The 25569-nt window shown below is 44.5% G+C and overlaps 3 long non-coding RNA genes across 3 annotated transcripts; 2 read left to right on the forward strand and 1 right to left on the reverse strand.

Moving 5' to 3' along the window:
• Nucleotides 1–2956: 2956 nt before the first annotated feature.
• LOC112434951 (uncharacterized) lies at nt 2957–3745 on the forward strand. The gene is made up of 4 exons (XR_003024322.2): nt 2957–3016; nt 3128–3200; nt 3365–3412; nt 3549–3745. It is a non-coding gene; the product is annotated as an uncharacterized LOC112434951 (long non-coding RNA).
• A 10559-nt stretch (nt 3746–14304) lies between these two features.
• On the forward strand, nt 14305–15019 carry LOC106676545 (uncharacterized). The gene is made up of 4 exons (XR_003024337.2): nt 14305–14361; nt 14473–14546; nt 14639–14686; nt 14823–15019. It is a non-coding gene; the product is annotated as an uncharacterized LOC106676545 (long non-coding RNA).
• Nucleotides 15020–19561: 4542 nt separating this feature from the next.
• On the reverse strand, nt 19562–20380 carry LOC112434954 (uncharacterized). Its single transcript, XR_003024327.2, has 4 exons — nt 20266–20380; nt 20081–20154; nt 19877–19924; nt 19562–19740 (listed from the first exon to the last, which is right to left on the reverse strand). It is a non-coding gene; the product is annotated as an uncharacterized LOC112434954 (long non-coding RNA).
• Nucleotides 20381–25569: the final 5189 nt, after the last annotated feature.

A 25569-nucleotide genomic window follows, 5' to 3' on the forward strand; every position in this document is an offset into this window, starting at 1 on the left:
ACAAATACATCAATTAAAAAACAAAACAATTATCTTTCACAATCCTTACACAAGAAATGCTGAGAGTAAAGATTTAATTACCTTAAGTTGTAAGGCTGCAGCAGACAGTCTCAGAGAGAAGGAGGTTGTTGTAGTGGTGTTCGGGATGTTCTGGATGAAATAATACAGGTCAACAGATTTGTCCAATACTTCAATGTAAACATTAATCTTTATATCTGTCACGGTCCTGGGTCATTTGACCCAGCATTTTCAGTTTGTTGTATTTTGGTATTTATCTGTGATATTATTTATGTTCTGATTGTTTAGTTATCGTGTTTTGAATATTATAATTCTATGTTTCAGTTTATTCTGGTTTAGGGTTTGTTCTTAGGGTTTGTGTTTTGTGCCTTCGTGTTTAGTGTAGCTTTAGTTCAGTGTCACGCCGTCGTCTTTCTGAACTGTTTCCTGTTTTACTTTGAAGGTCCATGTCTTACGTCATTGTATTTAGTTTTGCTTCCCCCTCGTCTCATCACGCTCATCAGGTCCAGCTGTGTTTCCCACATGTGTGTAATCGCCCTGTGTTCTTCAGTGTGTATTTAAGTTGTGTCTACTTGTGTGCTGTTTGCTGGTCCGTCTGTGTATCTACTGTGTGTTTGCCCTGCTGTCAACCTTCATGTGCCTTCGCCCACCTTCCTCCATGTTCTGCTCTGCTGTTTTGTAGTTTAGTTTCTCCCAGTGTAGTTTATCTTTAGTTCCGTTTTGCCATTTTCTCCTTGTGTTTTATGTTGCAATAAACCTCGTTCGCATCTCAGCGAATGCCTGCTCTTGGGTCCTCATTTATGCCTCCACACGGCTCACCCCGTTTTCCGTGACAATATCAGTGTTTGCCAGCCACTGGAGAAATGATTAGGTGTGCCCTGGAAGATCATCTGGTTCCACCTGATTAGTACTCTAAGCAATGGGCATGAGTAACAGGCAGAACAATTACTTTCTCTTCCACTAGAGGGCAGTAATTAAATAGGTTGCCAACTCCCAGTAAAACAGAAGGACAGGAAGAAGAAATTACATAATAGTCATGCTGTGAGACCACGCAGGGCGTAATAGCAATAGATGAATATTTGAAAAGAAAAAGTAGTCAATCTGATCTGGGTTCTGGAGAAAATTCTGACCAAGATGAAGGCCATAACATGACTAGTGGTCAGAACGAGGCAAAAAAGGTATACTGGGGACCAGTGTTGGTCAAGTTACTTGAAAAAAGTAATCAGTAATTAATTACTGATTACTTCCCCAAAAAAGTAATCCCGTTACTTTACTGATTACTTATTTTCAAAAGTAATTAATTACTTAGTTACTTAGTTCCTTTTTAAAAACACGATTTACAACCTGAAGAGGCGATAAAGCGATAGATCTTTCAGCCCAATTCTACTTTTTCTGCATAATCCATCATACAAAATGTAATCAAATGGAAAAGTCTCTTTTTTTTACTTGTTTTATTAGTTTTAATCTTTAAACTTTATGCATCAAGCAAAAATTTAATTATATGCAACATTCTCTGACTTGAATAAATTAGTTTAACATTTAAACCTATTTTCTGCACATTCCAGCACATAAAATAAAATATTTTTTGTGTTTACACTCAGTCTTTCAAATAGATGCAAGTAAAACACAGCAGAAAATAAATAAAGTCAAAGACTCAGCGGTCCTTTTGCTCTATTTTCACCTGTAAAGCAGGAGTGGCATAGGCAGAGGTTTACCCTGGTGCAGGTGTGCTGCGGTCAGTTGAAGAATCCGCGAGTTTCTCTGTGAATTTCCCATTACATCGTTGCGCACTCGGTGCTTGCTTGGAAGTTTAGGGGGTTTTTTCGCTGTAAAAAGAAGTTTTCTTCCCACGCACAACGGACGCTAATGTTTTTGTCACTTTTTATGGAATCAAACTCAAAGTAAGGTCAGTACTTCCACGTTTTAAACGCTGCATGCTCATACTCTCTCCCACAATCGATATATGATCCATTGTTGATCTGCACACAGCTGTTGTCACTAAAGGCGCACTGGCTTACGTCACTGTCGTGAGACATTCTCGCAAAAAAATCACGGTTTTAGTAACGCAGTAACGCAGCGTTCCTACGGGAAAGTAACGGTAATCTAATTACCGTTTTTGCAATAGTAATCCCTTACTTTACTCGTTACTTGAAAAAAGTAATCAGATTACAGTAACGCGTTACTGCCCATCTCTGCTGGGGACACACTGAATCATTTCCACCACGGATTCTCAAGGGAAAATTATCAATATGCTTTTTGCAACATTTTGTTTGGTTGTGTGCTGTGTGATTTTTCTAATGTGAAATATTGGCCATGGCTCCAAAAGTTTGAGAAACACTTCTTCATATAACTAGAAAGTAATGCATATTACCACTGTAGGTGTCCACCCTATAGTGTCTACAAACTGGTAAACAGATGGAAATACCTCGCTATTATTACAAATCAGGAGATTCCGCAGCTTAAGCAGTTGACAAACAACACCCAGTTTTTTCTTAATGACTTGCTGTTATAGAACAAAGGTACATTAACTTTATTTAATAGATAAGAAGACAAAAATCAATTAAAGAACATCAAGCAAGTCCTGGTTTATGGAAACCGCTCGCTATTGTTCTCTCTCTCTCTCTCTCTCTCTCTCTCTCTCTCTCTCTCTCCGACTGTCGTCACCTCCAACGTTTTCAGGGGTTTCTAAACAACCAAATATCACATGTTGCCATATAATCTTTTGATTGGTTGACAGGATAAAAGTCAGCAGCTTGTTGCTATTTAATTGTGCTGTAGCAAAAGGGTTTAATCAGGTGTGTCCCTGATTATTGCCTAATTGTGTTTCCTCTTATATTAAGATGAGGATGTTTACTAAGAATTATAATTTCCCAACAGTTATGCAAATGAGATTAAATCATCTCTTGCAACTGTGTATAAAAAGCTCCACTGTCAGTACAGCATTACCACAATCATCCACATCTCTGAGACAGTCTGCTGAAGTTGTGAAGACCTGACGGTAACATTTCTCATCAATCCTTTATTGCTTCTGTGTTTTCAATGTAATGTTGGTGGAATGGTGATTTGGCTGATGGTTTTGACCACATCTCATCAAAATTATTGTTAACAGGTGAATCACTGAAACCATGATCAAGGTTGTGTTTCTGCTTGGATGCCTGCTGAGCCTTGCTCTGGCAAATCCTGTAAGTGTAATATGACTGAAGACTAAATTAATGTTTTAATATAAAATGTATAACTATATCTTGTACTGTGTGTGGAATCGTGTCACCAGAGACTGTATCAGTGTTCCTGTACTGTTATATCCAAACAACACATTTGCATGTATTTTTTGTTTTTTTTTAAACAGATTGACTCAGCACACGAGCGTGATGCACGTTCTTCATCTAGGGAGGGGGTGAGTGTCATGTTTGTCTTTCTATGTCTGAACATTAGACACACTGGACTCTCCAATATTATCATATCCAAAGAAAGCCATTCAACAGAGAATGCATTATCCCATGTAATAATATTTATTACTTATTTTCTTGCAGACTACTGGGACTAACACACGTTATCTTACCCTGATAACAGCTCTTCTACAGAATCCAACACTTCTGCAGAATCCAGCGCTCCTTGCAGCGATTCTTGCCGCTATACGATAAGCTGCTCCTTCACCAACAGCTATTACTGTTACAAAGAATGAATTGAAAATGAACCAACAATGAATAAAAACCCATGTTGAACGGCATCATTGTTTTTCATAATTTATTCACACAGATTATTGAAAATCTCCACTTATTTTTGAATGACTTGGTCTTATAGAGTTTAAAAAAGCTTGCACGATTCATAGGTCAGTGTTGTGGCTTAACAGAAAAACAAAAATCTTTTGAAATTCTGACTTATTTTCAGAAAGCAGACCATTTTCAATGCAAAATGTCTTACTCTCTACTCTTGCTCAGCTGATTAATGCGCCACGGTGCAAAAACACATTGAAAAAGGGGTGGCTGGAGCTTAGGAGGTAGCACAGATCATCTACTGATTAGGAAGGTTAGTGGTTGAATCCCTGGCTTCCCCAGTCTGCATGCACAATACTTGTCTCAAGTTAGTAACCCCAAGTTACTCTGATGCATCCATTGGAGTATGAACGTGTGTGAATGTTAGCTAGGAAAGTTAATATGGGTGAATGTGGCATGTTGTATAAAGCAGGGAGAGTAGAAATGCACTATATAAGAATCAGTCCACTTACCAAAGCAATACAGCAGCTATTAAAGACAAAACTGAAGATAAAGAGAACCAAAGAGAAGCAGCAACCGAAGGCTCTGTAGTAAATGCCAAGAAGAACATCTGAAGGGAGGAGACACAGTATTTGTGATGTTCATGGTGTATAGACTTAAGTATTTCAGTCAAAGCATTAAAAAAATGATGTTTGTATATAAAATGATGTCAGGTTATCCAATTAGTACTGAGCTGCTCAAAATTGGGCACTAAAGATAAAAATGTTTGTAATACTTAAACAGTTGATGTCATATTTTTGTAAAGACCCACCCACATTAAAGGTGAACGTCTGCAATTCTGCAATAGTATCTCAATTGTTTGATTTAAAATTCCCTGTGATTGTGTACAGAGAAAAAATGGCAGAATCTGTGTACAAAAACTTGTGCCTAACCATACAATACAATGGTGTTTGTGAAAAACAAACAAAAATCCCCCAACACATTTTGAGTCTAACTGATTTTCACTGATGAACTTTATTTGGCAGCTACTAAACGCAACAGTGATCAGAAAGTCAAAAGTCAAGTCAAGTCTATTATTACAAATCAGGAGATTTAGCGGCTTAAGCAGTTAGCAGACAACACCCAGTCTGACATCCTTTATTTAGGGCCTGAGCACTGACAGTGTGAAGGCCCTATTGCATGGCTATTCAACTAAGATGTTAGTTGGGCCAGATTTTCAAACCGAGGAATTTATCTGGGCCAGATATTTTTTTGCAGCCAGTAAGCAGCAGATCATGATCAATTTCAAACCCACACAACTGTATTTAAAAACAAGTACTTTTTTAAAAATTCCTTTTTCCTCTGTAAATCTGGTGACCTCTCACAAATGCACACCAAAAGGTCCATTAAAAAAAAGGGAGCTACAACTAAATTAATTTTTTGCACATTTGAAATAATAATTAAAAAAAAACACATTTTGATAATTCCCTTTCAAATTAAAATAAATGTTTTGCTGATCACTCACTTTTCCTGCCACGGATGGAGCCCCATCCGTCACAAGCAGTGGCGTGTCTAGAAAATTTTTGTTGGGGGGGCCAGGTAGGGGCACAGATTTGGAGAAGGGTGGCAGATTTAATTGGCAGATAATGTTTAAAAAAAAAAATTCTACCAACCCTTAACCATAATTCAATAATCCTATAAACCTAATAACCAAATGCACTTTTAACTCTTATTAGAATGAGATTTTAACCACTACGGTGCAAAGTTTTTAGATACTGCGTTGATAAAGTACAAGAGATACAATCAGTGCTTTGTCAGTGTTTACTCAGCATTCAAGGACAGCAATATTTGCATAGTATTTTTACTGACATGTAGTGCACATATGTTTTGGGCAAAAACATTTTTGAAAATTAAAATACGAACATTTGTAACAAACAATTGACAAATTAGCCAATGCCAATGCAAAACTTTATCTGCCTGTTAAAAAAAGAAGATAATCTTCTCACAAACTGGTGTTTGATTTTGAAACAGGAAAAAAGTGGGGAAACAACTGAAAAGACTAACATTTGAATGAAACCTGAAAGCAAGTAAATACTTTCTCTGCTGCCTTATGGTAAACTTTGGTAATATTGATAAAGAACAACACTGGCTGATGATAAAATACAGTCAGCTGGCATGGTGACACTGCCAGTATTAACCTGCAGGGCTGGACTGGGACAAAAAAATTGGGCATTTTTACTACAGACCGACCCACCAGGTATTAAAGCCATAAAGACTTTGACTGAAAACAAACCCTGTTGTGACAGTGATGTACAGTCTTGTTGGTATATGTATGATTTCTATACATTTTACGTCAGATAAAAACTTTGGTTGTAAGATTTAGATAATTATTTAATAAAAACTAGGTATTTTAAATGAGAATAAGAAAGAAAAGTATTTCTTTGTGCCCACCTTTCCCTGTTAATGCCCTACCTGGCCCCCTGGCAAAACTTTGCTAGACCCGCCCCTGCACAGTTACCAGCTGTCAGCTACATAAAAAAGGATCCTGGTGTTATTTATCTCTCAGAAACAGTTCATAACTTCCCTTCAACTCATTCATGTCACCTAAAAGGTAAACCTGTTTCTCCATCACCTGTTCAGCTCTGATGGTTCAGTAAGGACATCTGCTGGTTTCATCTTCATGTTTCCCTCTCACCACATATCTAAACAGACATCATGACCAGCAGCTTTACAGCTGTGGCTCCAGCAAACATCAGCTGATACTAGAAATTAATATTAAATAAATTCTAACAACAGCTGATCAAGCTTAAACGTGCTGCTGTTGTTTAGCGCAATATCTGCTGGTTTCCTCTTTCTGGCGCAAAGTGGGCGATAAACAAGAGAGAAAAGCCGATCAGCTGATCATTGATCAGTTTCATGATTGAAGTAGCAACAGGAGAGGGAGGGGGAGAGAATGAGAGAAGAGGCAGCTGTGCAGCATAAAGACAGAATAAATCCAGCTTTGTGTCTTTTTTCCATTCTAGCTAAAGTCCGGGACAAACTGCGTCTCTTCTCAGCTCAATACGAAACGTGTAATATTTTCTCTGAATGAGGGACCATTCCATTTTTTTAAGGAGCCGTTGGCAACTCTACTAACCTTATGAATAAAATAAAGTTCACTATCAGTAACATCATAGCACCCACCCAGCTGTATAAAAACTCCGTCAAACTGGCTAGAACGCAGTATGAGTTATTGCAACTGACGGTAAAAAGTCAGCAACATGAAAATAAACTCCACCTAAACTTGGTTTATATCTGACCCAGATAGACTGCAGGTCATAACTTCTTACCTGAAGTTCAGTTCACCTGACACTCGGACTGGTGGCTGCTTCGGGTCTCTCCTCCTGCCTCCCCTTCCCTCATCCACCTTTTGCCTCTGTGGAAGCTCCGTCATAGCCGCCACCAAACAACGGAGTTATTTCTACACATCGACCTGCATCTGGCCAATCCACCACGTCTCATTGTTCATGCCGTTACAAAAAAAATAAAAAATAAGTCACTGGGGATATGCCCGATGGCCAGTCCAGCTATGTTAACCTGCAACCAAATCTGCAGCTCCATACAGCAATGTTACGACTTAGATTATATCTTATAACTCATAACTCTTATGTTAGCTGCCCTCAGTAGCATACTGTCTGAAATATTCAACGGCTGCAATAATTCTTTAAGTGTTATTTTTTTCCTTGGTATTCTAATTTCACCGAAGTTTACTAAACTCAACAAACTTGATATTACTTACCGGGACATTTATTCTGTCCTCATTTTCTTTCACCGAAAAATTGTTTCCTGCAGTGCCATCTTTCGCGCTTGGCTCTCCTACCTTTGCTAACGTGATGCGCATAGCGCAGAAGCGATGCTGCATTCACTTACACTCGGATATCTGAGCGTCACCGTGAAAACATAATCGGACATTTGATATTTGATTGAATTTTATTGTTTTGCCTTTGGGGTGGCACCTGGGGTGGCCAGTCTGGTTTGGGGGGTGGCCTGTGCCCCCCCAGGCCACCCCGCTGGACACGCCATTGGTCACAAGTACACAGACATGCTTCATATCCAGACCATTTTCCTCAAAAAGAGCTGAAATCCTCTTAACCCTGATGCACCCGCCAGGGGGAGAGCGGCAAGGTCGGGGGATGCGGGTCCCCCACAGAGGGAGGGAGGGATGGAGGGAGGAGGTCGGGGTCGCGAGATCCCCCCCCCCCCCCCCCCCCCCAGGGGATGGGACGGGATGGGAAGGGAGGGCGGGGCCGGGGGATGCCGGTCCCCCGCGGAGGGAGGGAGGGATGGAGGAGGTCGGGCGGGGCCGGGGGATGCGGATCCCCCGCCGAGGGAGGGAGGGAGGGAGGGAGAGAGAGAGAGAGAGAGAGACATGAGTTTGACAGAGAGCACACGTGCAAGCACGGACGATAAAGTCTTGTAAAAGGTGGCCGAGAAACACCCCGGCGAAAGCACAGCACGTTGCGCGGAGAGATGATAAGAGCGCGGATGGCGGGTACTAAGCGCGTCGGGGTTACGGGTTACAGAGGTGATGTCCGGGCGCGTGCCGTACTACAACGACGACAACAACGGCAACAAGGTGCCAACGAGAAAGAAGAAGACGAAGAAGACAATGTCACGCACTAGACCGTGGGAGCCAAAGAGCACTAAGGTCGGTACAGGCGGATCGCAATCGCCGGCGGTGTCCTCCTCCTCCTCCTCCCGCTCACCATCACCATCGCCATCGCCATCGCCAGCGCATTTGGCGTACGCTGCATGGTCGGCTCCGGTCGCTCCGTTGTTGCGACCGGCCACGTTTCGCTATCGAGGGCTAGGGGTCGAGGAAGACCAAGAGCAGCGGCGGCGGCAGCAGCAGCAGCTACAGGAGAACTTGGAGGAGGACGAGAGTGAGGAGGAAGAGGAGCAAGAGGCCGAGGGGGACGACAACGACGACCCGACGGCCCGAACGCTCGCAGACGACGAGGAGGAGCGCTACTCAGAGGATCAGGAGGACAAAAACGATGGGGTGGATAGGTATTTCGGGGAAGAGGATCGCGGTTACGAAATGGCGTCGCAACTCTGCCAGGACGGCGGCTCGCAAGGCGAGTCGAACCGCCGAGAGGGAGAGGAAGAAGAAGCAGGCGCCGACCCGGGGCAGGGGACTCGGGAGATTTGGCAAGAGGACGACGCCGGCCGCGCTGCAGGTGGCGTTCATGATCCTGGGCGCGATCGCGGCCGCGGCGCTGTCGGTGAAACTCGCGACGCGGATGTAGCCGACGATTACGACTACGACGATGACGAAGAAGACAAAGACTATGAAGAAGAAGAAGTAGACGAAGACGTCCTCGCCGATGATGATGCGCTGCGGGACTGTTTTGATCACGCGGACTGGGAAATGTTTCACGTGGCCGCCAGAGACATTGATGAATACACAGACTCAGTCTGTGGATTTATCAGGAAATGCGTGGAAGATGTCGTCCCATCCAGAACAGTCAAATCCTTCCCAAATCAAAAACCCTGGATTAACGGAGATGTTCACGCGGCACGGAACACCGCCTTTGCCTCCGCGAACACATCGGACTACAAACACGCACATTACCAACTCCGGAAGACGATTAAAGCAGCCAAACGTGAGTACAGGGACAGGGTGGAGCAACAGTTTGACAACCCTCGGAGTATGTGGCAGGGACTAAACACGATCACAGACTTTAGAGGGAAAACCAGCACACCGCAGACCACGGCCTCTCTATGTGAGGATCTAAACGTATTCTACGCTAGATTCGACACAGCGAACACCATGAGACCGGACAGTGTGCGCACCGCGGATGACGTCAGTGCGCACACTGTGTCTGAGGAGGATGTGCGGAAGTGCTTCAGGAAGGTGAACGCACGCAAAGCTACTGGTCCGGACGGGATTCCCGGCCGCGTCCTCAGGTCATGCGCGGCTCAGCTGGCTGGAGTGTTCACGCACATCTTCAACCTTTCCCTCTGTCTGTAGTCCCAGCCTGCTTCAAAATGGCCACCATCGTCCCTGTACCCAAATCCTCCACCATCTCCTCATTGAACGACTGGCGACCTGTAGCCCTGACCCCCATCGTAAGCAAATGCTTCGAGAAGCTGGTCAGGGACTTCATCTGCTCTGCACTACCCGACTCACTGGACCCTCTATAGTTTGCATACCGCCACAACAGGTCCACTGATGATGCCATAGCCCTGACACTACACACTGCCCTGTCACACCTGGAGAAGAGAGACACGTATGTGAGGATGCTGTTTGTAGATTACAGCTCAGCATTCAATACCATCGTTCCCTCGAAGCTGGACAGGAAACTGCAGGATCTAGGACTGAGCAGCTCCCTCTGCAGCTGGATCCTTAGCTTCCTGTCTGACAGACGCCAGGTGGTCAGACTGGGCAGCATCACCTCATCCCCCATCACACTGAACACTGGTGCTCCACAGGGGTGTGTACTGAGCCCTCTCCTGTACTCACTCTACACCTATGACTGCACAGCCACTAACAGCTCCAACATCATTGTGAAGTTTGCGGACGACACCAACGGTGATGAGACGGCTTACAGGGAGGAGGTCAGCGCCCTGACCCACTGGTGTCAAGACAACCATCTCACCCTCAACGTTGCAAAGACAAAGGAGTTGATAGTGGACTTCCGGAGGTGCAGAGAAGTACACACCCCCATCACCATCAACGGCGCTGCTGTGGAGAGAGTGAGCAGCTTCCGGTTCCTTGGAGTACATCTGGCTGAGGATCTTACGTGGTCAGTACACACAAACAAAACAGTGAAGAAGGCGCAGCAGCGCCTCTTCTTTCTCAGGAGACTGAAAAGATTCGGCATGAGCCCCCGCATCCTCAGGACCTTCTATCACTGTGCCATTGAGAGCATCCTCACTGGATGCATCACCACCTGGTATGGCAACAGCACCGCCTACAACTGCAAAGCTCTCCAGCGAGTAGTGCGGTGCTCTGAACGGATAATTGGAGGTGAGCTTCCCTCCCTCCAAGACATCTACAGGAAGCGCTGCCTGAGGAAAGCGGGGAGGATCATCAAGGTCACCCCAGCCATAAACTGTTCAGACTGCTTCCATCAGGAAGGAGGTTCTGCAGCATCCGGTCCCGTACCAGCAGACTGAGAGACAGCTTCTTCCACCAGGCCATCAGACTGCTGAACACGTCATAGACACCTCAGCTTCACTACTGGAACTTCAACATTATGCACTACACACTGTATATAAATGCCACTTGTTTTGCACATATTCAACTCTGTATATTTTATATATTTTATTATTATTATTATTATTATTATTATTATTTATTTTTTATTTTTATTTTTATTTTTTTACTATTTAATTTGTAAAAATGTGTATACACACACACACACACACACACACACACACACACACACACACACGTAGGAAAATATTTAGTATACACATCCAGAAATGCATACACTATTATATATTGTACATATATTTATTAGTTTCAGGTTGGCCATTCTTGTATTTTGCTCGTTTGTGTTGTTGTGTTTGCACATCTCTGTTGCTTGTGGGGCTCGCACACAAGAATTTCACTCGCATGTGCTGTGCCAGTGTGCCTGCACATGTGATGTGACAATAAAAGTGATTTGATTTGATTTGATGATGATGAAGAAGAAGAAGAAAAAGAAGAAGATGTCCTCGCCGATGATTATAACGATGACGATGAAGAAGAAGACAAAGACTATGAAGAAGAAGAAGAAGAAGAAGAAGAAGAAGAAGAAGAATTAGAAGAAGAATTAGAAGAAGAAGAAGAAGATGAAGACGTCCTCGCCGATGATGATGAAGAAGAAGAAGAAAAAGAAGATGTCCTCGAGAGGCCTGCGAGAGCCTGTGGCACGCCGAGAGCGGCAGGTCCGTGTTCAGAGCCACGATGCCGCTCAAGACTTTTCGAGCCTACTCGAGCGCGCTGCGCTTCGACGACAGAGAGACCAGACGAGCCGGGCGAGGCGACGGCAATGGCGGCGATAGCTACGACAAACTGGCCCCCATCAGAGCCGTGTGGGATGAGTGGTGCGCGAGGTTGCCCGCCATGTACCGCCCGGGACCGGAGGTCACCGTCGACGAGAGACTGGTGCCGTTCAGAGGTACGTACGTGGTGTGTGTGTGTGTGTGTGTGACTGGGATAAGAGAGGAGGAATAGGAGCGGGAATGGCGAAAACAGGCTAGTTCGCTTCGTTGTATATTCGTGTTGGGTTCCGCGTTTGTGCTTTCGCATGACTCTTTATGTCTTCCACGCTTGCAAGCAAGCAAGCGCGTTCTCTGTCAAACTCACGTCTCTTCTCCTTGTGTTTCTGCCCCAATCTCCCCCACACTTTCTCACATCTCTCTCTCTCTCTCCATCCATCCATCTCCATCTCTCTCTCTCTCTCTCTCTCCATCTCTCTCTCGCTCTCTCTCTCCATCTCTCTCTCTCTCTCCATCTCTCTCTCCCTCTCTCTCTCCATCTCTCTCTCTCGTTCTCTCTCTCTCTCTCTCTCTCTCTCTCCATCTCCATCTCTCTCTCTCTCCATCTCCATCTCTCTCTCTCTCTCTCTCTCTCCATTTCCATCTCTCTCTCTCCCCATTTCCATCTCTCTCTCTCTCTCTCTCTCTCTCTCTCTCTCTCCATCAGGACGGTGTCCGTTCAGACAGTACATGCCCAGCAAGCCGGCCAGGTACGGGATCAAGATATGGGTGGCGTGCGACGCGCGTTCCAGCTACGCGTGGAAGATGCAAGTCTACACCGGCAAGCCCAACAAGCGCGGCCCTCCCGAAAAGCACCTGGCCACTCGAGTGGTCGTGGACCTCACCGAGGGACTGACTCCGGGACGCAGCGTCACGTGCGACAACTTTTTCATCTCGCGCGAGCTCGCCGACAGGCTCTATCGCGAGAGAGGCCACACCGTGCTGGGCACTCTGCGGTCGAACAGACACGAGATCCCCAGAGAGCTGCGCTGCGTCAAGGGCAGGGCCGTGGGCTCCGTCGAATCCGTGGTACTCGGCGGCTCCGCGGGACGAGGAGGAGGAGGAGGACGAGGACGAGGAGGAGGACGAGGGCCCGACACGATCATCCTCTCCTACGTGGCCAAGAAGAACAAGAACGTGCTGCTCCTCACCACAGCTCCCCGTTACCACCATCGCTCCGGCCCCGAGCCCCGGCCTAGCCGCCGCATCGGCGACAGCAACAGCATCATCAGCAGCAGCAGCAGCGGCGGCGGCAACAAAAGCAGCGACAGAAGCGGCGCAAAACCGCCCTTGGTGCTGCATTACAACCGCACCAAGGGAGGCGTCGACAACCTGGACAAGGTCGTGAGCACGTACAGCTGCAGGAGAAAGACCCGCAGGTGGCCCGTGGCCCTTTTCCACAACATGGTCGACGTGGCGGCCTACAACGCGTTCGTGTTGTGGAGGGAAATTCACCCCGACTGGATGCCGGGCAAGCTCAACAGACGACGGCTCTTCCTCGAGCGACTGGGCAAAGCGCTCGCGCGCCCCATGCTCGAAGCCAGGGCTTTAGCGCGAGGAGGAGGAGGCGGCAGAGTCGCGGCCTGAGGCGCTACCGCCGAGGCAGCCTCTAACGCTACGCCACGCGACTCCTCTCCGGTCAAGAGGCGAAGGTGCCGTGTGTGTCCCAGGAGCAAAGACGTCAAGACCAAGATCCTGTGCCGCGAGTGCCGAGTGCACGTGTGTACAAACTGCGCCGTCACGTACTGTCCCAACTGCACCGCTTCTTCCGCACCGCCGCTCCCCAGACGCCACCGACGCCGTGATAACACAAGCGCCCCACGGTGGTCCTAGCGACCCCCCCCCACCCTATCATCATCATCACCATAACACACATATGCCCCGAGGGGGTCCTAGCGACCCCCACCCTATCATCATCATCATCATCATCATCATCATAACACATATATGCCCCGAGGGGGTCCTAGCGACCCCCACCCTATCATTATCATCATCATCATCATCATCATAACACATATATGCCCCGAGGGGGTCCTAGCGACCCCCACCCTATCATCATCATCATCATCATCTGCCCCGAGGGGGTCCTAGCGACCCCCATCCTATCATCATCATCATCATCATCATCATAACACATATATGCCCCGGGGGGGTCCTAGCGACCCCCACCCTAATCACCATAACACACATATGCCCCGAGGGGGTCCTAGCGACCCCCACCCTATCATCATCATCATCATCATCATCATCAATACCATCCTAATAACAACACACACACACACACACACACACACCCCTCGGGGGGTCACCACGACCCATGCCCCGAGAACAGGCGGGCACACAAGGGTTAAAGGAACATATACAAACAACAGTTAGTTTTGTATGTGACTCATACCTGGTCAATCTCACATCACTGTGTTGCAGCAAAAAGATTAATCAGGTGTGTCCCTGATTGTTGCCTAATTGTGTTTACCCTTGTTAAGATGAGACGTTTTTCTAAGAATTACAGTTTCCCAACAGTTACGCAAATGAGATTAAATCATCTCTTGCAACTGTGTATAAAAAGCTCTGCTGTCAGTACAACATTACCACAATCATCCACATCTCTGAGACAGTCTGCTGAAGTTGTGAAGACCTGACGGTAACATTTCTCATCAATCTCTTATTGCTTCTCTGTTTTCAGTATAATGTTGGTTGAATGGTGATTTTGCAGATGGTTTTCACCACATCTCATCTGAAATATTGTTAACAGGTGAAATCACTGAAACCATGATCAAGGTTGTGTTTCTGCTTGGATGCCTGCTGAGCCTTGCTCTGGCAAATCCTGTAAGTGTAACATGACTGTAGAATGATATATCTTGCACTGTGCGTGTAACTGTGTAACCAGAGACTGTATAAAACTGTTTGTTTTTAAACAGAATGACTCAGCACACGAGCGCGATGCACGTTCTTCATCTAGGGAGGGGGTGAGTCTCATGTTTGTCTTTCTAGGTTTGAACATTAGACACACTTGACTCTCTGATATTTATATATCTCTAAGAAGTTATTCACCAGAGAATGCATTATCACATGTAATAATATATATTACTGATTCTCTTGCAGATTACTGGGCCTTCCCTAAATCGTCTTACCCTGCTCCTACCTTTTCTACAGAATCCAGCACTTCTGCAGAATTCAACGCTCCTTGCTTTGCTTCTTGCTGCTATACGATAAGCTGCTCCTTAACCAACAGCTATTACTGCCACAAAGGAGGAATTGAAAACGAACAAACAATGAATAAAAACCTATGTTAAATTGCACTGGGATTTTTTTATTTATTTACACGATTATTGAAAATCCCCGCTTATTTCTGAGTGACTCTGTTTTAAAAAAAGTAAAAAAAAAAAAAAACAAGAACAGATTATTCTAGTCAATATAAACGACATCTCCTTGTTCATGCAGTTTCTCCCAAATCATTTTGTCTGATCATTACCCAATAACACGAAGAAGACCGACCTGGAGCCAAGTGTCGTTCCACCCACTTGACCTCCGTCAGACTCTCAGCCAGGTTCCCCATAGCACTCCTTTTATTGTGGTTACATGAATATGCATAGGTTCATTAACATATGACGTTTCATACACACAAAGAGTACCGTGCGTTGTGTGTGTGTGCCAGGAGTCTAGTGGTCCATCTAAACAAAAGGCTCTTACACTCAAACAGATATACGTGTGTTTGCTATACCATATATCAGCAAGAGAAGATACGACCTCTCCTAGGAGGTGTGTGATCTATGCCAGAACACTAGGGGTGCAAAGGTATTCGTATCGATATTGAACCGTTCGATACAGTGCTTTCGGTTCGGTACGCATATGTATCGAACAATACAACATTTGTAATTTATTTTATCAACTTTCCTTCTGACGATGCTGTCTGTGTTGAGCGCTCAGTGAATCTGCGTTCGACTACTCCGCCTAGGCTGCACTGTCGAGCGCAGATCCACTGAGCGCTCAACACAGACAGCATCGTCAGAAGGAAGAGCGCAGGGCAAGCTAGCAAGACAGAAGTTAAGCTCTCCTTGCAACATGGCAAATTGAACCTCCCCCACCCTCATTCAGATCTGGCGTTTGGAATTATTTTGGTTTTCATGTGACGTATGACCCTGAAGGTAAGCGAGTCATGGACTAAAGTAAAACAGTATGTTGGATGTGGCATGCAATGCTCAATTACATGGGTGGGAACTAGTGTGTTAGCGCAGTTAGCTTGTTAAGTGTTGGCCGTCTAGCCCCATGCACGGGGCGATCGGCGGTAGCTCGTTAACGGAGATTTGCCGTGTTGTGGCGTTAAGGTCATTTCAACAAGATTAACCTGAAAGCACTAGTGGGAACACAACGAATATGACTGCACATTTACGCCGACATCATCCTAGTGCAAAGACAAAAACAACAAGCATGCTACTAAATTTAGCCGAGTCATTTAGACAGCTGTTAGCACATGATTCTCCTTATGCTGCTGAGAATATAGCCCAGAAGAAGCGGATAGTATAGTTTTTATTTTGGAAAGAGCCATTTCTCTGTAATAAACTCTCTTTTCCAAAGATGAGTGATTCCTCAATCAGATACAGGGCTTGCAATATCGCTAGCCCGACGTCCCGGGGCTAGCGATTTTTTCAGTCGGGCTAGCAAAATCTATCTCTTCCCTGCCCGTCGGGCTATTGTAGGAAGGAAAAATATATGTCAGTGCTTTTGCATTCTTTCAGAAATGTAGCTGGGTAATTATGTCATTGGCATCGGTGAGCCACTGTCAATATGTGACATATTGAAATCGCGTTTGAATTTGCGCTTGTTTTTTTGCTTTCACTTTGCAATCGTGCGAACTGTGTATAGAGAGCGACAGCACTGATCTGTGAGTGATGATAATTTGTGCACCAATTCCTCTGACATCGTCTTATTAATCGTTAGCTTACTATGCAAACATGACAAGTGAAATCTCCCGCAGCAAGCTTAAACATGTGAGAGGTTGATCGTGCAGAGAATCGCTGAGCTTATGTGAGTGCGTGTGTAAAAGCAGCAGGATATATATTTTAGTTCTGCTGAGCCAAATAAGACAGGTCAGGGTGAAGAAGTGACAGCCAAAGAAAAGCTTACCACAAAACGGAAAAGTTATGACAAATCAGACTATAAGGCAAAAAGAAAGTGCAGCTTTATGGTTTCATGGACAAAATAATTTCTGTGGCTGCAATATGACGAGCTAAATAACCAGGGGTGCACATAAGTGGTCCGCAGGTGCGCATTCGCTGTCAAAATAAAAAACACACAAGGGTTAGGGTTAAATGTAAGAACTGTACTTTTGAGTTAAAATATATATTTATAATTTTAATAAATGACAAATTAAAAAGGCATGAACGTTTTTTTTGTATCGAAAAAATATTGAACCGTGACACCAAAGTATCGAACCGAACCGAACCGTGAATTTTGTGTATCGTTGCACCCCTACAGAACACTGTAGAGGAATGAACACACCCCCCTCTTCATGCTACACAGTTGTTACAGACCTCCTAGGATGACACATTCTTTCAACAAATGATTATATACTTCTAAGCATATGAGTAAATATTTCTAAGCATAAATGATAATGAACAATACAAATCTAACAGTGCACCTTAAAGCTGATACAGTGGTCCCTCATTTATCGTGGGAGTTACGTTCTAAAAAATAACCTACGATAGCTGAAATCGCTGAAGTAGCCAACTGTATTCTCTCTTTTTTTTTTTTTACAATTATTATAGATGTTTTAAGGCTGTAAAACCCTTCACTACACACTATACACTTTTCTCAGACAAGCATGAACATCTTTACGCTTTTCTCTCTTGTTTAAACACTCAAAGTTCAAATCTTTGTAGAAAAACAAGTCTAGTATTCCAGAATGAAATCAAGGCTAAAAAACTGTTTTCAGGTCTAGAACATGGGAACAGAGCAGCTGCAAGAGAATTCAACATTAATGCATCAATGGTACAGAAGTAGAGGAAGCAAGAAGAATGAGTTGTGTAAAGTTTGACTTTTCGGACTGTTTTGTTTCGCTTAATGCGCCTTATAATCTGAAAAATATGGTAATTTCTACTTTCCGTTAGCATGTCCAGAAGTCCAACTTTTTGTGCGATTGTTAGCAGCCTCCTCTGCCTTTTGGGTGCTACCGCAGGTGCCTTTGACGGTGCAAAACATTTCGTCAACATTGTTGTGTTTGTTGGGGAGAAAACTTACAAACATGCAGTACAGCACTTCAGAGTCACACTGCTAGCGATCGAAGATTTTTGTAAATTTGACAAGCTGAACGCATTCTGTACTGTACAGGAAACCCGGCACAAGATTGGACGCAGAACACAATGCGCTGTGCAAACAAAAACTAAAACAAACTATGCAAAATTCTACCAAAAAACATTTGCGAAACAGCGAGGCCGTGAAAGGTGAACCACATTATAGCAAGGGACCGCTGTAACTCGTATGCTGCAGAAGAAATTGCACCTTACTAATTTAGAAGATCATCGTTTAGCCTGGAAAGCCAGTTTGCATCTGTATAAAAAAAGGCTATATAATAATACTAGAGAACATCTTACTATTCATCACTGATTGATGGAAATAAGAACAACCATAGGTTTCTCTATAACACTCTAGCCAGACTGAGAAAACCCGGGGCTCTGTTGAGCCAACAGTCGTTTAACGTCAACTAGTGATGACTTTGTGAATTTCTTCACGTGTAAAATTTTAAACATTGAAGAAAAAAATTGCCCATAATCATCTCACAGATGTAACATTATGTACAGCTACTTTCAGTAGGAAAAATGACAAAAGCTTTGTCCAAAAACTTCTGTGTCATGGCTGTGTGAAGGCAGGCAGGAAAGGTGGACCAAAAAGCAGGACTCACAGAGGCACAGGTGTACTCAAAACCCTCAGCTTTATTGTGGGAATGCAGACTGAACAAAGAACTAACTAGACTGGAATGCAAACAAACTAGCAGGCAGGCAAACAGAACACACAGGGTGGTATGAGGATGAACAGACGTTAACGATGCCACACTGACACAAAGACACACTGGGCTTAAACACACTGAAGGAGTCATCAAGGAATTAAAGACACAAGGGGAACAGCTGGGAGGGATAAGACCTAACAAGACAGGGGGAATAAAGCTAGAAACACTGACAAAGACAGGAACATGAACCTTCAAAGTAAAACAGGAAACAAGACACACTTTACAAGGACACGGACTCGACAAAGTAAGACAGACTAGACGCTGAATTAAACCGGCAATAATAACAAAATACAACCCGAACCTTAGTCATAATGCAAAAACATACCAGAATAACTGAAACACAGATTCATAATTCAAAAATAAACCAAAGCATAAGGAACTCAAAATGCTGGGTTGATCCGACCCAGGACCGTGACATTATGGGCCAAACTGTACAATAAAAAGGTGTTTGTGAAAAACCCAAAACAAATTTTGTGTCTGCCTGATTTTCACTGATGAACTTTATTTTGCAGCTACCAAACACAACAGTGAGCAGAAAGACTAAAGAAAAAGTCAAGATTCAGTTTAGAAAAGAGAAAAACTAAAGCAAAACAAGCAACATTATGTGCTTTAAGGTGCCAATTTGAGAGGTATACCAGGGAATCAGGTACTGGTTGAAGCCTTTCTTTTTCAGAAGAGCTACAGTATCCAGAGTTGTACATAGTGAAGAAGTAGCGTTCAGCTAGCTACACTGCACTGTTGGCACAACAACATTTTTAATCTTAGTTTAAGACAGAGTCACTCAAAAATAAGCACTGATTTTCAATAATCCTGTAAATAAATGACAAAAGAACCCCAGTGCAATTCAACATAGGTTTTTATTCATTGTTGGTTTGTGGCAGTAATAGCTGTTGGTTAAGGAGCAGCTTATCGTATAGCAGCAAGAAGCAAAGCAAGGAGCGTTGAATTCTGCAGAAGTGCTGGATTCTGTAGAAAAGGTAGTAGCAGGGTAAGACGATTTAGGGAAGGCCCAGTAATCTGCAAGAGAATCAGTAATATATATTATTACATGTGATAATGCATTCTCTGGTGAATAACTTCTTAGAGATATGTAAATATCAGAGAGTCAAGTGTGTCTAATGTTCAAACCTAGAAAGACAAACATGAGACTCACCCTCTCTCTAGATGAAGAACGTGCATCGCGCTCGTGTGCTGAGTCATTCTGTTTAAAAAAAACATGCAAATGTATTGTTTGGATATGATAGGATAGGAGCACTGACACAGTCTCTGGTTACACAGTTACACACACACAGTGCAAGATATATTCATATATTACAGATAACATCACTAGCACAGTCTTCAGGCATATTACACTTACAGGATTTGCCAGAGCAAGGCTCAGCAGGCATCCAAGCAGAAACACAACCTTGATCATGGTTTCAGTGATTTCACCTGTTAACAATATTTCAGATGAGATGTGGTCAAAACCATCTGCAATATCACCATTCAACCAACATTATACTGAAAACAGAGAAGCAATAAGAGATTGATGAGAAATGTTACCGTCAGGTCTTCACAACTTCAGCAGACTGTCTCAGAGATGTGGATGATTGTGGTAATGCTGTACTGACAGCAGAGCTTTTTATACACAGTTGCAAGAGATGATTTAATCTCATTTGCGTAACTGTTGGGAAACTCTAACTCTTAGAAAACATTCTCATCTTAACAAGGGTAAACACAATTGGGCAACAATCAGGGACACACCTGATTAATCCTTTTGCTGCAACACAGTGATGTGAGATTGACCAGGTATGAGTCACATACAAAACTAACTGTTGTTTGTATATGTTCCTTTAAGTATAATTGTCTACCCTTTAAAATGTAGGGGTAATGGTCACCAGGTTGTATCTATCTATATATCTATCTAATGAGATCTAATAACTGTCTGACGCCCTAAGAAAGAAGACTGTGGCCACTTATGAGTCTGGTAAGGGATTTAAAAAGATCTCAAAAGAATTTGACATCAGCCGTTCCACCATCTGGAAAAGTATTTACAAGTGGAGGACATTCAAAACAACTGTCACCATGCCCAGGTCTGGCCCTCCAAGCAAATTCACCCCCAGAGCAGACCGCAAGGTGCTCAAAGAAGTCATCAAAAAGCCTAAAATGTCATCACTGGAACTACAGGAGGCTCTGGCTGCTGTCGATGTGAAAGCGCATGACTCTACTATCAGAAAGACACTACACAAGTTTGACTTTCATGGGAGGTGTGCAAGGAGGAAACCTTTGCTCTCTAAGAGAAACATTAAGACCAGACTGAAGTTTGCCAGGACAAACGTAGACAAACGCCATGACTTCTGGAATAATGTTCTTTGGACAGATGAATCTAAAGTGGAATTATTTGGAACCAGAACAGTAGACATGTTTGGCATAAACCAAATACAGCCTTGCAAGAAAAGAACTTCATACCAACTGTGAAGCATGGAGGTGGCAGTATCATAGTTTGGGGGTGCTTATCTGAGGCACCACCTGGCCAGCTCACCATCATAGAATCCATCATGAAGTCTGCTGTGTGTGAGGAGTGGGGCAAACTTTCTTCTGATCGATGTCAGAGACTGGTAAAAGGCCACAAAAGGTGTCTCACTGAAGTTATATCAGCCAAAGGTGGCAACACTAGTTATTAGGGGGGGTAGAATGTCCTAACTTTTTCCTCCATTAAAATACACAATTTTTGTTCCTTTTTTTGTTTTTTGTTTCCAGTAATACATGAAAACATAATTGGACAGTGATATGTGAACATTTCTTAATTAAGAGCTGATAATTTAATGCGGTGCCCTTATTTTCTCACATGACTGTTGTAAAAGTACCAGACATACACGATGATTGTGCTCACTATTATTGCGTTTTCTTGACAGTTGTGAACTCAAGGAAAACAGTCTGTTCCAGTCGAGCTCTCTCTCTCCCGGCTCGAATCTGGCTTCACTATATAGAGAAATAGAAAGAGGCTGTGTCCCAATTCAGTGTCTGCACGCTTGAAGTACACGCACTACGCGTACTATAAGTACGAGAAGTGCGGAAGTGAGAGGCTTGTGAAATGGGACTGTCTAGCCTTTGTCGCGCTTTTCAGGTTGCCTAGCAACCATGATACTAACCGCGAGAAACATTACATACAGCATTGTTTGACATAAATGAAGGAGAAAAGATATTTTGTTGGTCATTCAGTTTTTGTGCTGACATCACTTAGTCAGAGATTAGTTGAGTATCTGAGGCTGAGACCACGGAACTGTAAAACATGATTGTTGGGCTTCATTTTACTGAACAGTCATTTCAAGATTAGTTAATAAATAACAATTAGCTAATGTTGGTCATGAGACTAAAATCATCTCACTGCGGTAATGTAAATATAATATGGCCAATATTATATGTATTGTCAGATTATTATGAGATATATATATATTACAGAATATATTACAGCAGTGAGCTTGAACTGTGGGTCAAAGATTTAAGTTGCATTTATTTAAATATCCTATCACCTTAAATCTTCACTCAAAGACAAGTATCTTTGACAGTGTATATATAGATGTATCATATATAAGAGACAAATATTGTTCGTTTAATATATTGGCATTACTAAATTTGGCTCACCGCTTACATACATGTGGGGCAGGGATAGCCCAGTAGGTAGAGTGGTGGCCCCATGATCGGAAGGTCGGGGGTTCGATTCCCCTGAACAGCTACCCTGAGGTACCCCTGAGCAAGGTACCGTCCCTACACACTGCTCCCCGGGCGCCCAATGGCTGCCCACTGTGTCACTGAGTGAATGGGTTAAAATGCAGAGAGGATTTTCCCCACGGGGATCTATAAAGTACACTTTCTTTCTTCCTAAAAGCAAAATGTACGAGCTGTGAAAACTGTTTCTGATAGAATGAAGAGTAGACTGAGATATTAAATATTCCTTTATTGGGTGGGTGAGAAAATCAGACCATGTTATAACTGCTTTAAGTCATACAGAATAGATATCAGAGCCTTAAACAGGCTGACTTCTGCTAAATGGGTCAAACTGGGCAGAAAGTATACAAACACATAACATCCTTATAGAATATGATGTAACACTATAGATCAACTTACCTCAGAATATATAAAGCATATAAACAATTACAGCAATACGACACAACAAACACAGCAGTACTACTAATCCAAAATACTCAAAGCTTCATAGAACTGAAACAAACATTCATTTTTAGCTCCATTCTGCTGCTGATACATACTTTAGGTTTCTGAACATTAAACTTGTTGCTGACTTTCATAGTGTGTAACCTGAAGGCCCTGAGGACTTTCTCCCACACTGAAAACACTGGAATGATAAAATTATTTGAACATTACCTAATAAGACTGATTCAGGACACACAATTAGTTATTTTAAACTTTCCTAGCAGTCCTTCACAAACAGGGAACAGTCTGTCTATTCTCTCCATCTGTCGTCAGCTGCTGGCTTTTCCTCCTCCTCTTCCTCACACACTGCTGAGTTTGTCTGAGATGATTTGTCTGAGATGATGTGCAGCAGTGTGTCCCTCAGTCTGTCCTCACTCTGGACACTTGCAGTTGTCACACATGGAAATCAAATGTGTGATAAGCTGCAGGATTCAACTGGTCTCTGAATGCTATTGACACCCTTTTCTCAACGAGAAGTCTGGGCTCGGGAGAGCCTGAGTGCCCTAGAGGGACTTTCCCTGCCGGATACACGATGGACGGGTGGCAGAACTGGAGGGTCATGTGCCTGGCAGGACTGTCGATCGAGGACGCTGAAGATATCTATCTATTCGGAACCGTGATAACAGGGTTCTTGCTGATTGGAGTTGGCTTAGCCCTGGCTTATCGGAGAAATAAAAGAGCGGAACCGGCTGTTCAAACCCCCCCAAGGCTGCCCGCTGGAATCGAAGCGATGGGACGAGGCGCGACCTCTCACAACGAACGTAATATGGTCAACACCTTGGAGACGCTTGCATCGGCTGTGAAGGCTCAAAGCAACAACATTGAGCGTGTGGGGGGATACATCAAAGAGAGGCCTGCTCAAAATGGGACCCTTGAGCGACAGTTGGAAGACATCGCGGAACGGATCACTGCAGCTGTGAGGTCTCAGAATCAAAAGAATGACAACACCATGGAACAGAAGTTTGATACCATCATGGGGAGGCTCGCGGCTCTCCAACGGGAGATCGAGAGGCCAGTGTCGGAGTGTTAGGGCAGCCTGAAAATTCTCCTGGGCTGCTCGCATGGAAATTTACAAAATCAACATCGAGATTGAGGACCCCCATAACGGCACCAGCTGCAGGCCCAAGGCTGGAGCCGAACAATCACTCCCTGATAACGACTGTGTTACGGCTATTCTTCCCGTCCCATGCAAGGACACCTGGATTGCCTGGAGGACTGTTTACTTAACCTGATAGGCCGAAGGACACTGTCTCAGCTAAACTATGGACACGCACACACATACACTTACACTGATAAGCACTCACTCATCCCCCCTCCCTTTCCAACGCCTTCGATGCTTGTTGCCCCCTGGGAACACGAGGCGGGTCGCGGCCCGTGCTGTCAAATAGATGACGGCGCCGTCGTAGGATGGCTGCTGTGTTGCCTGGGGTTACTCCTCATCCCCTACCCATCCCTGTGGCTTGTCATGTCTTCCATAATGTTGTGCTATGGACATTTATGTGCTTTTTGTGCAGAGGAGGTTTTTTTGTTTCCTGTTCTCGTGCTGTCCTACCATGGAAGCACAGCATGAGTGGAGGTCTCTTTTTTTCCTCTTGTACCTTCCCGTTGTTGTGTACATTTCAGTGTTTTTCTGTAACGCTACCGATCTCCGACTTGTAACCCCGTGTGATGTCTGTGTTATGTGTGTAAGGTCAGGGGGGGTTTCCATCTCGCTGCGGGGCAACCTGCATGTGACAAATAAAAGCTGTTTCATTCATTCATTATGGAGAAAAAAAAAACAGAGGAGAAAACAAACAAAAAAGAGCAACATAATAAATACAGCACCATCACAATAAACTAGCCAGCAGTAGATACTAAATATTAAACGCTATTGTGCAGCACGCAAGATAGACAACGTACAATGTGCTTTGAGGCAGCAGCCAAGAAAGGTGTAGTCCGCGTCTGTGAACACCCATGTGTACACCTGTGTGGATCAGCATGCTTGTATTCCAAAGGTTTCTCCATGTAACGATCTGCTAGGAAGTGTGGGGAGCCTGCTTCATGCCCCGTCCCCCAGGGCATGAAGCAGGCATGGAGGAGATCCAGGCCCCAGACATCTAGAGGCCCCAGAGTATGAGGACCCGAGGAGGCCCACCAAAGGGGGGGAACCGTGCCACCCTCCTGGGAAGAGCTGAGTAGAGCCCCAAACAAGGGGTCACCCAGCAGCTACGGAGCAGAGGCCAGAGGGGATTGCAGTGGCGTGCCCGCGGGCTCTGCCGGCAGCCAGCTGTGCCAGAGAGGACCGAGCTTCAGGCCCAGAGGCCTGAGGGCATCCCAACCCCCCGGAAGGGGCCCAGCCGGGCCACAGGCGCCAGGACCGGTCAATCGGTCACCAGGAGTGAGCCGGTACATACATGAGCGCCCAGCCCCAGTCGACAAGAACCACCAACATACCAATGTCTGAGGGCATCAGCCACCGGCAGGGAGTGTGGTGAGGAGAGATAGGCCTCTGTACTTTAGAGGGTCTGAGATGTACCCAGAGAGGTTGAGTCTAAGACCCAACCTGACATATAGACACAGACAAACAGGCGCACGCGGACACAAACATGCATTCCTACCCCCATATACACAACCAAATACTCGGCACTCACCCAACGTGTATACAGACACAAATAG

This window comes from Maylandia zebra, linkage group LG6, assembly GCF_041146795.1.
Source record: "Maylandia zebra isolate NMK-2024a linkage group LG6, Mzebra_GT3a, whole genome shotgun sequence".
Classification (NCBI taxonomy): Eukaryota; Metazoa; Chordata; class Actinopteri; order Cichliformes; family Cichlidae; genus Maylandia; species Maylandia zebra.